Source organism: Melanerpes formicivorus, unplaced genomic scaffold (genome assembly GCF_026170545.1).
Source record: "Melanerpes formicivorus ecotype bairdi unplaced genomic scaffold, bMelFor1.0.p_v2 SCAF_2, whole genome shotgun sequence".
NCBI lineage: Eukaryota > Metazoa > Chordata > Aves > Piciformes > Picidae > Melanerpes > Melanerpes formicivorus.
Genome location: NW_027142354.1, coordinates 42,008,345 through 42,021,238, shown reverse-complemented (window position 1 = coordinate 42,021,238; position 12,894 = coordinate 42,008,345).

Genomic DNA, 12,894 nt, shown 5'->3' with positions numbered 1-12,894 from the left:
AAGCAGAGAGAGAACAGGGCTCTCTTTTAAACCAACATCTGCTGCACAACAGCTTCTCAGCCCAGGAAGCTTCCAAGCACCAGCAGGATGACCCAAAGGCCATGCCACACTCCATCTGTCCTGTCAAGCAGAGCAACTCCAATTCACACCCAGTAAACCTTGAGCAGTTTTCCTTCTTGTGTGGACCGATAGCAGATTGTGTGTGAGGGACATGGGGCAGGCTCCAGAAAGAAAAATGCAGCAGATTAAAGGAATTCTTCTTAATTAGCAGATAGGGACAAGGCACAGCTAGAAGAGGAATGAGGACAGGGTCCTGCACCTGGGGAGGAATAACCTCCTGCGCCTGTACAGGTGAGGGCTGACCTGCTGGGAAGCAGCTCTGTGGAGAAGGACCTGGGAGTCATGTGGACAACAGGTTCATCATGAACCAGCAATGTGCCCTCATGGCCAAGGGTCTCCTGGGGTGCATTCAGAAGAGTGTGGCCAGCAGGTCACAGGAGGTTCTCCTCATCTCTGCTGCCCTAGTGAGGCCACAGATGGAGGACTGGATCCAGTTTTGGGCTCCCCCAGTCCAAGTGAGACAGGGAATTACTGGAGAGAGTCCAGCAGATACTGGAAAGATGCTGAGGGGCCTGAAGTATCTCTGTGAGGACAGGCTGAGAGCCCTGGGGCTGTTGAGCCTGGAGAAGAGCAGCCCCAGAGGGGATGTGTGTAATGCTCAGAAACAGCGAAAGGGTAGGGAGCAAGAGGCTGGGGCCAGACTCGTCAGTGGTGTCCAGCAACAGGGTCTTTCAAGAAATAAAAGCTTTCTGTTGCAAAGTAGCAAACTATTTATTCTACCCTTTTTCCCCCCTCCTACCTAGAAAGAAAACTGTGCACATTACAACACTGAAAAATTCATTCATGAACTGAAGAGGATCCCCATGCAAAGGTGTATGAAGCAAGTTGAAAAAGATATGGAACAGCTAGAGGAAAACTGTCCTGGTTTGAGGGTAGGCTTCTACCATGTCTATGTGTTTCAAGTATTTTCTTCTAGCTATCCATTCATCCAGGATTTTTACATTGGGTGATGCTGTTCAAACTCCTGGTAGCTCATTCACATGCATGCTAAGCAACCCAGGAGCTGGAAAGCCATGGACACATCTCCAGCTGGGTGCTGCTGCTGCAGCAGCTCCTGGGCTGCACCAATTTATGCACTTTCATTCTTAGGGCCATGAAGGTGCTAAGGCAACTGGAGCATCCATGAGGTTGCTCTGGGCAACCTGATGTAGTTGAGCACCCCCGTGCTTACTGCAGAGCGGGTTGGACTAGATGACCTTTGGAGGTCCCTTCCAACCCAGACCATTCTGTGATAGGCTGAGGGATCTGGGCCTGTTTAGCCTGGAGAAGAGCAGCCTGAAAGGGGAATCTGATCAATGCTCAGCAAGAGATAAAGGGCAGGAAGCACAAACTTAGAACCCAGAAGGTTCCATCTGAACAGGAGGAGAAAGTTCTATGGTGTGAGGGTGCTGGGGCCCTGGAGCAGGCTGCCCAGAGAGCTTGTGGAGTCTCCTTCTCTGGAGAGATTCCAAACCCACCTGGACATTGTGATCCTGGACAAGCTGCTGCAGGTGACTCTGATTTAGCTGAGATGTTTGACCAGATGATCTTCAGAGGTGCCTTCCAACACCCACCATGCTGGGATTTGGTGGCTTATGATCTATAGGAATTGTGTGAAAAGATTTGGTACTGGTGAAGGGCAGCTGGCTGGCCTCATCCTCCACCCCAGTGAGCTGGAGAAGCTACAGAGAATGTGCAGCATTGGGGTGGAATCCCTCTGTAAGTCATGCATCAGTGTCTTCTCTTTTCCCTTAGAAACCTCCATCCACTGATGAAAAGTGCTTTGAGCTGGCAGAAACAAACTTCTTACGGTTTAAAGAGAGCCTGGAAGAGTTCTTGAAATGGGTCAGTCACAAGCAGAACTGCAGCAGCATTGGGAGAAGCAAGTTGGATTTGTACCTGGACAGCAAGTGCAGCTGCCCTGACTCGTGGAAACACCCCAATGGCTTGTTCTAGGGAAGAGTCACCCAGGCAGCAAGGAGAAGGTGGGAAGGGGCGAAGAGAAGGTTGGCATGGTCTGTGCTAAGTGCTACAGCCTGTAGGTGAATCCAAACTGTACCCAGCAATTAAAGATTCATACAATGAGCACAGCCAAGTATTGTCATTTCTGTCATGCAGGTATGGAACATGAGATGTCTTTATCTCACCAGAGATATCTAACCAGGCCTGAAGTTCATGGGGTTTTGCACAAGGAAAGCCCAACCCTGACTGACAGACCTGAGACCATTCAAAGGCTTCAAGGACTGGGGCCAGGGAAGGGTTCTCAATGGGTGGCAGGAGGATAAGGGTGTTCAGGAGGGATTTACAAGATCCAGCACAACTCCATAAGAGGCAGGGTAAAAGGGAGAAAAAGACACAGCATTAATTAGCCACACAGAGAAATAAAAATCCTCTGTTCATGCTTCAGTCCAAACATAAGTAGCTTTCCAGCACGCTCAGAAGAGCCTGCACCATCAGGCACCTCCAGGTTAAAAGAGCAGTGGGGATGGGGTGGTAGGGGTCTTGGTTTGGCTGCCTGCATCTTTCTGCATCCCATGCAAGATGAGCACTTTGGAAACACATCACAGTGATCTGTGAAAATGGAAGTGAGAGAGGATCAACTAGCAAATTTCAAAGTCTATGAGAACATGTGGAGTACCAACACCATTTGGATTGCAGCAGGGTTCTGAAGGGCTATGTTCCACTAGCCAGGTAAAAGATGAGTGTCTGTGGCTGTGTGTGAAAGGAGGGAACCTGCACAAAGAAACAAACCTGCTGAATTACTGTGCTTGAATTAGCCACAGCACACAGAGCAAATGCAACCAACTACTAATCTTCCACTTGGAGCAGCTGATGAGCAATAGCTGAATTTCCTCATACCATCAGCCACACCTCACCTCCTAAAAGCACTCAGCTTAAAGCACTTCTGAACTGGAACTTAAAACCACTTTTGAAGTGGATATCTTCCAATAGATCTCACTCTTGAAACCGCTGTTTTATGTTACTTATCTGTGATGTTACCTTAGCCCCAGAGTTCTACTTGAGGGGATGCAGCTTTCTCACCAAACTGTAGCTATCACATCAGTTAAAAAAACACCAGAAAGCAGTTGAAGAGCATTTAGCTTAGCTTCACAAACTGCAGATGAACACAAGAATACAGAATTAACCAAGTTGGAAAAGACCTTTGAGATCATTGAGTCCTACCTATCACTCAACACCATCCAATCAACTAACCGTGGCACTAAGTGCCTCAGCCAATCTCCTTTTAAACACTTCCAGAGATGGTGACTCCACCACCTCCCTGGGCAGCAGATTCCTAACATCCAGCCTAAACCTCCCCTGGTGTAGCTTGAGACTGTGTCCTCTTGTTCTGTCACAGGTTGTCTGAGAGAAGAAACCAACCCCTACCTGGCTGCAACCTCGCTGTGCAGTGCTTTGAGAAAGAACAGACCAAACCACACCACTTGAGGTGTTTGAGAAGCACATTGATAAGGCACTTTGGGACATGGTGTAATGGCATTAAACTGAAGGTTGGACTCAATGATTGTAAAAACCTTTTCCAACCAAAATAATTCTATGATTTTCTGGGGCTGGGCTGGTCAAATACAGAATCTGACAAAGCCAGAGACAGCTATCCCAGCCAGTGCACCAGCTGGGATGGCTGGCAGGAGAGTTGCATTGTCATCAGAAAGACACTCATTCTGCAGGAGGCCATGATTTAGGTTGGACATTAGAAGAAACTTCTTCACTGAAAGGGTTTTCAAACACTGGAAGAGGCTCCCCAGCGAGGTGGTTGAATCCCCACCCCTGGGGACATTTAAAAGAGGCACAGATGTGGAGCTGAGGGATATGGTTTAGCACCAGACTGGGCAGGATTCAAGAATGGTTGGACTGAAGCATCTTAAAGATCTTCTCCAACCAAAGTGATTCAGTGATTCTCAAGAGATCTTAGCAGACAACATATTTTTACTACCTCCTGTGGTCAGGTGTGCTGGGAAGCTTGGAGTTTTCTGCTGAGCATCCACCCTGCACCAGCAGCTCCTCCAAAGCATTAACCCTAATGTCCTTCAACCTAACCTTTAAAATACTCAAGATGACATTCAGGCTCACCTCAGAAACTGTGGTATCCCATTGGCTTGATGAGAATGTACTGCAGCACCCCCAGAGTGATTCATAAAGAGGGGAGGAAAAAAAACCCAGGTACCTACTCTCACTCCTACAACACCCTCTTGTAACTCCAGGTCACCACTTCTCTGTGGATGTTTACTGTTCAACACACCTACTTGCTGCCCTTTCATGAAAGGAAAGCAGAGAAGGAAACCAGCTCAGAAGTCACTCTTGACCATCCAAATTAGGCCAGTAGCCACACTTTCCTTTAGGGAAGGGTTCATTCTGAACTTACAGCCTTTTCCATACCTTCTTCCTGTGCACACAACTCTCCTCTTCCCAGCATGGAGGATGTCCAGGCCACCCCTAGCAGCACTGGCATGTCCAGATCGTGATACTCACTCACACCAGATCACAACAGTCAAAGTCTGCTTGTCCAGGCTTCTTCTCCATGGTCTCCAGTTATTTAGTTCATGAAAAAATACTGTTTCCTTCTGAAAACTGGGCCTTGGCTTCACTCTAAGCTCACCTACAAAGCCCCACAACTCTGGGCAGGGAAAAGGGTGATATCCCAGCTGATTGCACAAAGCTTATGGATGGATAAATCACTCAATGATTTAACTTCTACCTGGAAGATACTGGTCAGAACTGCAGAGGAGAAACCTAAGATGATGCTGCCACTTAACTGCAAATTGTTTCCTGTTCTGTCTCATCACCACCTTCTCTCACATAAGAGCTTCCTGATACCCAGATGGAATCCATGCTGTTACCCCCTGTTACCTCCACTTGACATGCTATGAACACAGAGTTTGGGATCCATAACATCAAACCCATCAGCTCCAGCACACTGTTGGTTGCTTATGGACAGTGGGGCATCAACCCAGCATGTTCCTTTGTCCCCACACAGCCAGCTAGCATCACTACCCCTACACCCATGAGCAACAGCAGCAAAACAGGAGTAGATCATCAGCTCCAGAAAACATCACAGGGTGTTTTAACTGGAAACAAGCAACATCCCAAGTTTGTTCTGATAGAAGAGTCAGAATTTGGGCACAAACCATGCTTACAAATCAATCTTTCTGTACTTCAGGTGCTTGCTGGATAAACATTACAGACCACAGCCATTAGCAGGACAACTGGGCTTACTTTGAGCTTTCTCATGTCATCTCAAAAGAATAACACCTCAGGTAAATGATATCCAAGGAAAACTCTCACTGAGCCTGCCCAGTGTGCAACCAGTTAAACCACTTGGCTCACTTGTGGGGTTGGCAGCAGGTTCATCAGGCCTGATGGTGGGGAGGAGTTGGCCATGCCTGACAAGCCTCAGGTCATCCACCAAGATCAAAGCCATACTGAGCTATTCCTCATACTTCTACAGGGGGAAGCAATCAAGCAAAACCATTTATACCCTCCTGGAGTGTTTTAAGATGTGAGTGGGCAAAGTACTTGAAAATAATGACTCTGGAAGAGCTTATACTTCATATTAGTGCTTCTACTAAAAACAGTAGTTTAGGATCACAGATTCTTGGAATCCCAGTATGGTGGGGCTTGGAAGGGACTTCTGCAGATCATTCAAACCAACCCTACTGCTAAAGAAGGTCACCCACAGTACCTTGCCCAGAATCACAATGGCCTGGGGGGTTTGGAAACTCTCCAGAGAAGGAGGGACAACTTCTCTGGGCAGCCTGCTCCAGGGCTCCAGCACCCTCACACTCAAGAAGTTTCTCCTGTTCAGATGGAGCCTTCCAGGTTCCAGTTTGTGCCCACTACCCCTGGTGCTGTCAGTGGGTACCACTGATGGTTACTGCTGCCATTCAGCAATCCAAATGTGGCTTGTTGATATCACAGGACTGTCAAGGTTGGAAGACATCTTTGAGACCATCAAGTCCAACCACTCACCTAGAGCACACAAAGTCCTCATGCCCTCAGTTAACTAGAGAGCAGACTCACACAAGTCTGGTCCACAGGTTCTGACCCAAAGGAAACACAGTCAGACAGCTTCAGCATGTTAATTGTTTCTTCCCACAACTCCATCAAAGAGTGGGGAAATACAACAGGCACTGAGGTTATGGCATCTTTCAAAGCTGAAAGACTTTGAGAGCTGGGTTTTTCTTTTAACACAGAGATGTTACCACATCCTTGAGTCACAAAGACTCTGAGCTATTGAGATTCTCATGATTAGAGAGCATGTGGCAGCTTCTAGTAGAAGACTGGGGAAAGAATTTTAACATATTATAGTAAAAAAAGGAAAAAAAGAAGAAGTGTCAGACATTTAATCATCTCTTTGAGCTAATGACCCACCAATAATCCATACAGTTCTTATAGAATGGGTTGGAAGGGACCTCCAAAGGTCGTCTAGTCCAACCCCCCTGCAGTCAGCAGGGACATCCTCCATCAGATCAGGTTGCTCAGAGCCTTACCAAGCCTGGCCTTGAATAGCTCCAGGGATGGGGCCTTGACTAACTCCCTGGGCAAAACTGTTTCAGTGTTCCACCACCCTCATGGTGCAGAACTTGTTCCTAATGTCCAGTCTAAATCTGCTCTTCTCTCATTTCAAACCATTGCCCATTGTCCCATCACTGAAGCCCTTTGCAGACAGGCCATCTGCAGCTCTCTTGTAGCCCCCTTCAGGCACAGGAAAGCTGCTGTTAGGTCTCCCTGGAATCTTCTCATCAACATTGATCAGTTCTCAACAGTGACCTTATGTAAAAGGTATAAAATATTCCATGGCCCTCCCCCCAAAGACTCGAGATTACAGGAACCAAATCTCATTCTGGTCAGAAACAATCCTGAGCCAAACTCAATTCTCTATATCCAATGCTGTAAATTATTTGAACCTTCATCCAGACTTTGTAGCTAAGTGCAATGCTCAGAGCATTCCCAAAGGCAAGGGGAAAAAAAAATAAAGGGGAAAAAACAATAGAGAAATCTGGATCTAATGTTCTTGGCAGCAGCACAATCTTCACTCTAACAGCTTCCATAAGCACTGGGCACTCATCTCTGGAAGCATATTTTATCTGTGACACACGTCACATGCAAGGCTTTTAGATTTTCATTGCTTGCAATTCACTGCTCCTACTCATCCTCATGGCAGGCTCTACACTTTCATAGAATCATAGAATCAATAAGGTTGGAAAAGACCTCAGAGATCAAGTCCAACCTGTCACCCAACACCTTATGATGACTAAACTATGGCACCAAGTGCCACCTCCAAACTCTTTTTGAGCACCGCCAGGGACAGGGACTCCACCACCTCCCTGGGCAGCACATTCCATTGGCCAATTACTCTCTCTGGGAAGAACTTTCTCCTCACTTCCAGCCTAAACTTCCCCTGGCCCAGCTTGAGACTGTGTCCTCTTATTCTTTCAGTGCAGGACAGAACTCACTTGGGACTGAGTGTAGTTTAACCACCTCCCACCAGCAAACAAAGAAACCATGGGGAAGTCCCATCTCTGCCTCAGCTATCTGTGAGAGCATCACCTGTGTTATGATCCTGAGCTGGGCTGGCAGCAATCAGATATCTCAAATAAACCCAAGGCTCATCCTGCCGAGCTCACTGCCAAGCCAGCCCTAGCCCACTCCTTTGGGTGGGGGTAGCTTCCATCCACTCCAGACATGATCCTTGAAAAGCCACAGAACCTGCTTACCTTTTCAAACACATCAAACCCAATCATAGCTCTTCCTCAGACCTTCGACCTCACACCCTAAACGTGACCTTCAACACATGGCTTATTTCCAAGCAGCTGGGCAAAACATGAATCACCAGCTAGAGTCACAAACACAAATCATTTTCCCAGTGGTCAGAAAGCTACTGGATGGGTCCAGAGATGTTCAAATGACATCATGGAAACAAGCTTACCTTTCTGCTTGGGTTCTGCTGACAGGACATTGCAGGGGCACTTGTCACCATTTACTGAATCTGAGCCTATGAGGAGAGAGGTGGAAGAAGTGTTTTAGCTTTTGAGAAGTTACAAAGGAAGGCTTAATAGCTAGAAAATAAAAACAGAAATAGATGTGCCACACTAAGGGCCCTCCCCCAGATACACACAGGAGATAAGGCTGTGGTTGAAGAGCAGCAGGAGCTGAGCATGCAGGCAGTGGTCACTGCTCTGCCTCAGCTTCCTGTGCTGCCCAGTTGTGCAGCCCCAGAAAAGCAGCATAAAACAAAACTAGAATGAACTTACTGCAGTTTCTGAGTGCAGGACTGCTGAAGGCTTGGGGATGGATAATCCTGGATGAGGAGCTGCCTTCACCACTTTCCAAACCACATTGCCATGACCAGAGCTTCCCACTGCAGCACCCATCGCAGCACGGGGGAGGCAAGTCCTGCGCACTCAGGTCTGCGGGTGGGCATCTCAGCAGCTCAGCACAATGTATAGCAACTCCCAGAAGCTCAGCTGAGTTCTGCAGTCTCAACAGGATTCAAAACAGTCACCAGAAACATCTCTTATCCAGTTGTTACTCACTGAGCTTCTCAGTTCTGCAGAACATGCCCTTACTCAGCAGCTCTTCTGTGGCTTCCCAGTAACTGCAGCTTTTCTTTACCCAAGAGCTAAGATGCACTAAAACACAGCTCCAGGCACTACACAACTACAGCCAGTGCCAGTCATTTGCAATTTCAGTTAGAGCTGATCAGTCTAATACTGCAGCACTCCAGGTAGCCACCAGTCTATGAGCAACACACATGGTGTGAAGAGCTTTGTTTATGGCTGACACTTGCAACAGCTCTGCCATCACAAACCATCCCTACTAGAAGACTTAGGTTTACCAAGCACTGTAGCTGGGTCCAGGTAGCTTCCACAAACACCCTAACAAAACAACAGCTCTCAAGAGTAAAATTCCATTCCAATTCCCACCTCATTTCAATGCCCATCCCACTTTCTGCATGTAAACCCCAGCCTGGCTTAGAAACTCAGCTACAGTGAACACAAAAGCTCAGCTGCTGGGAAAGCACAGGACTAAGTCCTTGAAGAAGAGCAGAGTTTCCTCTTCCACAGCCTCTACCAGCTCCATGGAAATCTTCTGCTCCATCCCCCACCCCTTCCTTCAGCTCCATGGAAAGGTCCTGCCCCATTCCCTACCCCTTCCTTCAGCTCCATGCAAAGCTCCTGCTCCATCCCCCCTCCCTTCCTTCAGCTCCATAGAAAGCTCCTACACTAGCCTTTCCTCCAGCTCCAAGGAAGTCTCCTCCATCCACTATCTCTTCAGCTCTATGGAGCTACGTTGCCTCTTAAAGATTTCAATTTCTCACAGGTGTGGAACTGCCTTTTGTTGGTAACAAGACAAGCCCTCCTTACCCCACAGGGCAGGATCACCAAAGCAGGGCAGGCTACAGGTGAGTGAAGCTCTCAAGGAAAAACATTATTGGCATCCAACTCACACCTGACTTGCTTTGTTGTGCTAAAGGACACAGGCTTCATGTGTGCTTCCACCACAGGACAACTCAGCTCACATCCTGCAGCCTTTTCAGCTCAGGGAAGCCCTACTACTAGTTGCAAAGCTGCTAAAAATGAGCAGAATGTCCTATGCCAAGGAGAGAGTCATTTCTACTCAGGGCCTGTTGGGACAGGCCAAGGGGTGATGGGTTACACTAAAAGAGGGAGATTTAGACCGGCTACAAGGCAGAAATGTTTTACAGTGAGAGTGGTGAGACCCTTGCCCAGCATGCCCAGAGAGGTGGGAGATGCCCCATGTCTGGAACCATTCCAGGTGAGGTTGTTGCTCTGGTTGCAATGTCTCTGCTGATTGCAGGGAGGTTGCACCAGAAGACCTTTGAAGATCCCTTGCCACCCCAACCGTTCTGTGATTCTATGATTCTGCTTTTCCCTGCCCCTTTCCAAAAGGGTGTTGCATCATCTCACTGTGTAGGCAGAACACAAGGATTGGATGCTTTGGCTCACCCTAGGTAAAAATATTTCTTCTGCTGAGCAGGTCACAACTGTCACTGTGGCATTTCAGCTCAGCTGTTGCTCAAGGGGGTCATGAGGCATTCACAGAATGTTTTAGGCTGGAAGGGACCTTTAAAGATCATCCAATCCCAATCCCTTGCCACAGGCAAGTAGATCAGGACCCCTTCTCCCACTCCTAAGGGCTGCCCTGGCTTCTGAAGGTAGTCAAGGGGTGATCATCAGCCACAGGTGAGAAGTCAGGGGCTTCTTACCAGGGAATGATGTGGCTCAATGATCTCAAAGGTGTTTTCTGATCCAGGCAACTCTGTGATTCTGTGAATCTGGGGTTTAAAGCACTTGGCCTGCTTGAAAGATTTTCAGTGTTAAATAAAAGTGCTTTGAATAAAGTAAAGCTGGTTTCTAGGAAACATTTCACCCTGAAGTGGCCAGGCAGTTGGACTAGATGATGACTGCAGGTCCCTTCCAACTGAACTATTCCATTAATTCCTCCTCCCGGGCTCTTTCTCACACTATTCCAGTCACAATCCACAGCTGATGCTGGCTCTGGCCAGCAGCTCTCCCAGCTGGATCCCATCAGCCCCACCACTCCCCCAAGGCCTTGGAGCCTTTCTGGAGGCTTTTTTTTGGTGTGTTTACGTGGCACCCCGAGCATGGGTTGGTGACACTCTTGCTTGCAGAGGACCCTAAGCAGGGGACATCCCACATACATGGGTTGATTAAAGCCAGCTGTGAGGGGAAGGGGTGGACAGTGGTGGCTTTAAGGTATCCCCAAGTTAAAATGTCCCAAAGAATTTAACACAAACTGCAAACCCCTTGTGACCTCACATGAGAAAATAGCTGGGCCAAGTGTCCAGCTAACAGGGGATGTAAGGACAGCCCAGGAGGTGTTTCTTATGATGCTGGCAGAGCTGGGCAAATCCTGATTTTGAGCAAAGAGATTTCTTGGCCATCCCTGTGCTCCAAGGCACATGAGAGACTTTGACAGGCTTGAGAGGTGGGCCCATGACAACCTCATGAAATTTAACAAGGTCAAGTGCAAGGTCCTGCATCTGAGTCAGGACAAACCCAAGCACAAATCCAGCCTGAGAGCAGTGCTGAAGAGAGGAACATCAGAGAAGTCCTGGTGAGTGAAAGGCTGGGCATGAGCCAGCACTGGGTGTCCACAGCACAGAGCCAGCCATGTCCTGGGCTGATCCCCAGCAACGTGGGCCCTACAGCAGAGGGCTTCCGGCCCTACAGCAGAGGGCTTCCAGCCCTCCAGCATTGCTGTGGCCTCCTCTGACCCTGCTCCAACAGGTCCACGTCTCTCCTGTGCTGAAGACTCCAGAGCTGCCCCAGTACTGCACAGTATCACAGTATAACTAAGGTTGGAAGAGACCTCGAAGATCATCAAGTCCAACCTGTCACCACAGACCTCATGACTAGACCATGGCACCAAGTGCCACGTCCAATCCCCTCTTGAACACCTCCAGGGATGGTGACTCCACCACCTCCCTGGGCAGCCTGTTCCAATGACAAACAACTCGCACAGTGAAGAACTTTCTCCTCACCTCGAGTCTAAACCTCCCCTGGCGCAGCTTGAGACTGTGTCCCCTTGTTCTGGTGCTGCTTGCCTGATAGAAGAGACCAACCCCTTCCTGGCTACAACCACCTTCCAGGTAGTTGTAGAGGGCAATGAGGCCACCCCTGAGCCTCCTCTTCTCCAGGCTAAACAATCCCAGGGGAAGTCTTAGCAGAGCACAGAAGAAGGGCAGAATCCCCTCCCTGCCCAGGACAGGGCTGGGGCTGGGCTGCAAGATGGGACATGGCTCTGCTCTGCTGGCCAACGGTGCTCAGCTGCTGTCCCCAACCTTAAAACCAAGGCTGCAGAGAAATTTCTTGGGTACCACTGCAAAGCCAGCTGCACTCTGTGTCATTTCCTCTTTCCTGTGAGCAAGGCCAGGCAGTTATCTAGAAAATCCAAGGTATCAGTTCTTCACAGCAGAGCACACAGGTGAAAAGCCACAGCACTGGAGCCTGTGCAAAGCGTCTGGCTCAGAGTGCCAAAGGCTGCTTGTTCTTCTGCCGAGGGCAAAGCAACCACAGTGAGCTCTGCTGGGAAGGAACCCTCAGAGGTGGCAGCATGTCACAATCCAGGTGCTCAAGTGCCACTACAGTACTGTTCCAATAGAAAAGGCTTCATAGAATCTTGGAATCGTTTTGGTTGAAAAAGACCTTTGAGACAATCAAGTCGAGTTGTTAACCCAGCACTGCCAGGTCATCACTTTCAAACACAGCTTTGAAACCCCTCCAGGGATGGGGACTCTGACACTGCCCTGGGCCAGGCCTTGGCAACCTTTAAACCTCCCCTGGTGCAGTTTGAGACTGTTTCCTCTTGGGCTGTCACTTGATCCTTGTGAGAAGTGACCAACCCCTACCTCACTCCACCCTCCTTCCAGGTTGCTGGACACAGCTAGAAGGTCTCCCTTCAGCCTCCTCTTCTCCTGGCTGAACAACCCCAGTTTCTTCAGCCACTCCTCACCAGCCCGGGACTCCAGCCCCTTCACCAGCTTTGTTACCCTTCTCTGGACATGCTCCCGCCCCTCAATGTCCTTCTTGCAGTGGAGAAGGGCCACCCCTGGATGAGCATCCACACACCCACCCCTTCCTGCCTTTCCAACCCTCATGAAGATCATGGGATGTTTGGAAGCAGAGTGGGTGGGGGAGATTGGACAGCAAGCAGAGCCTCATCTGGGTCTATGGGCTCAGCAAGAGATTTCCATCACTCCTTTTGGCAAGGGGAAAATAAGATGAAGAGGAG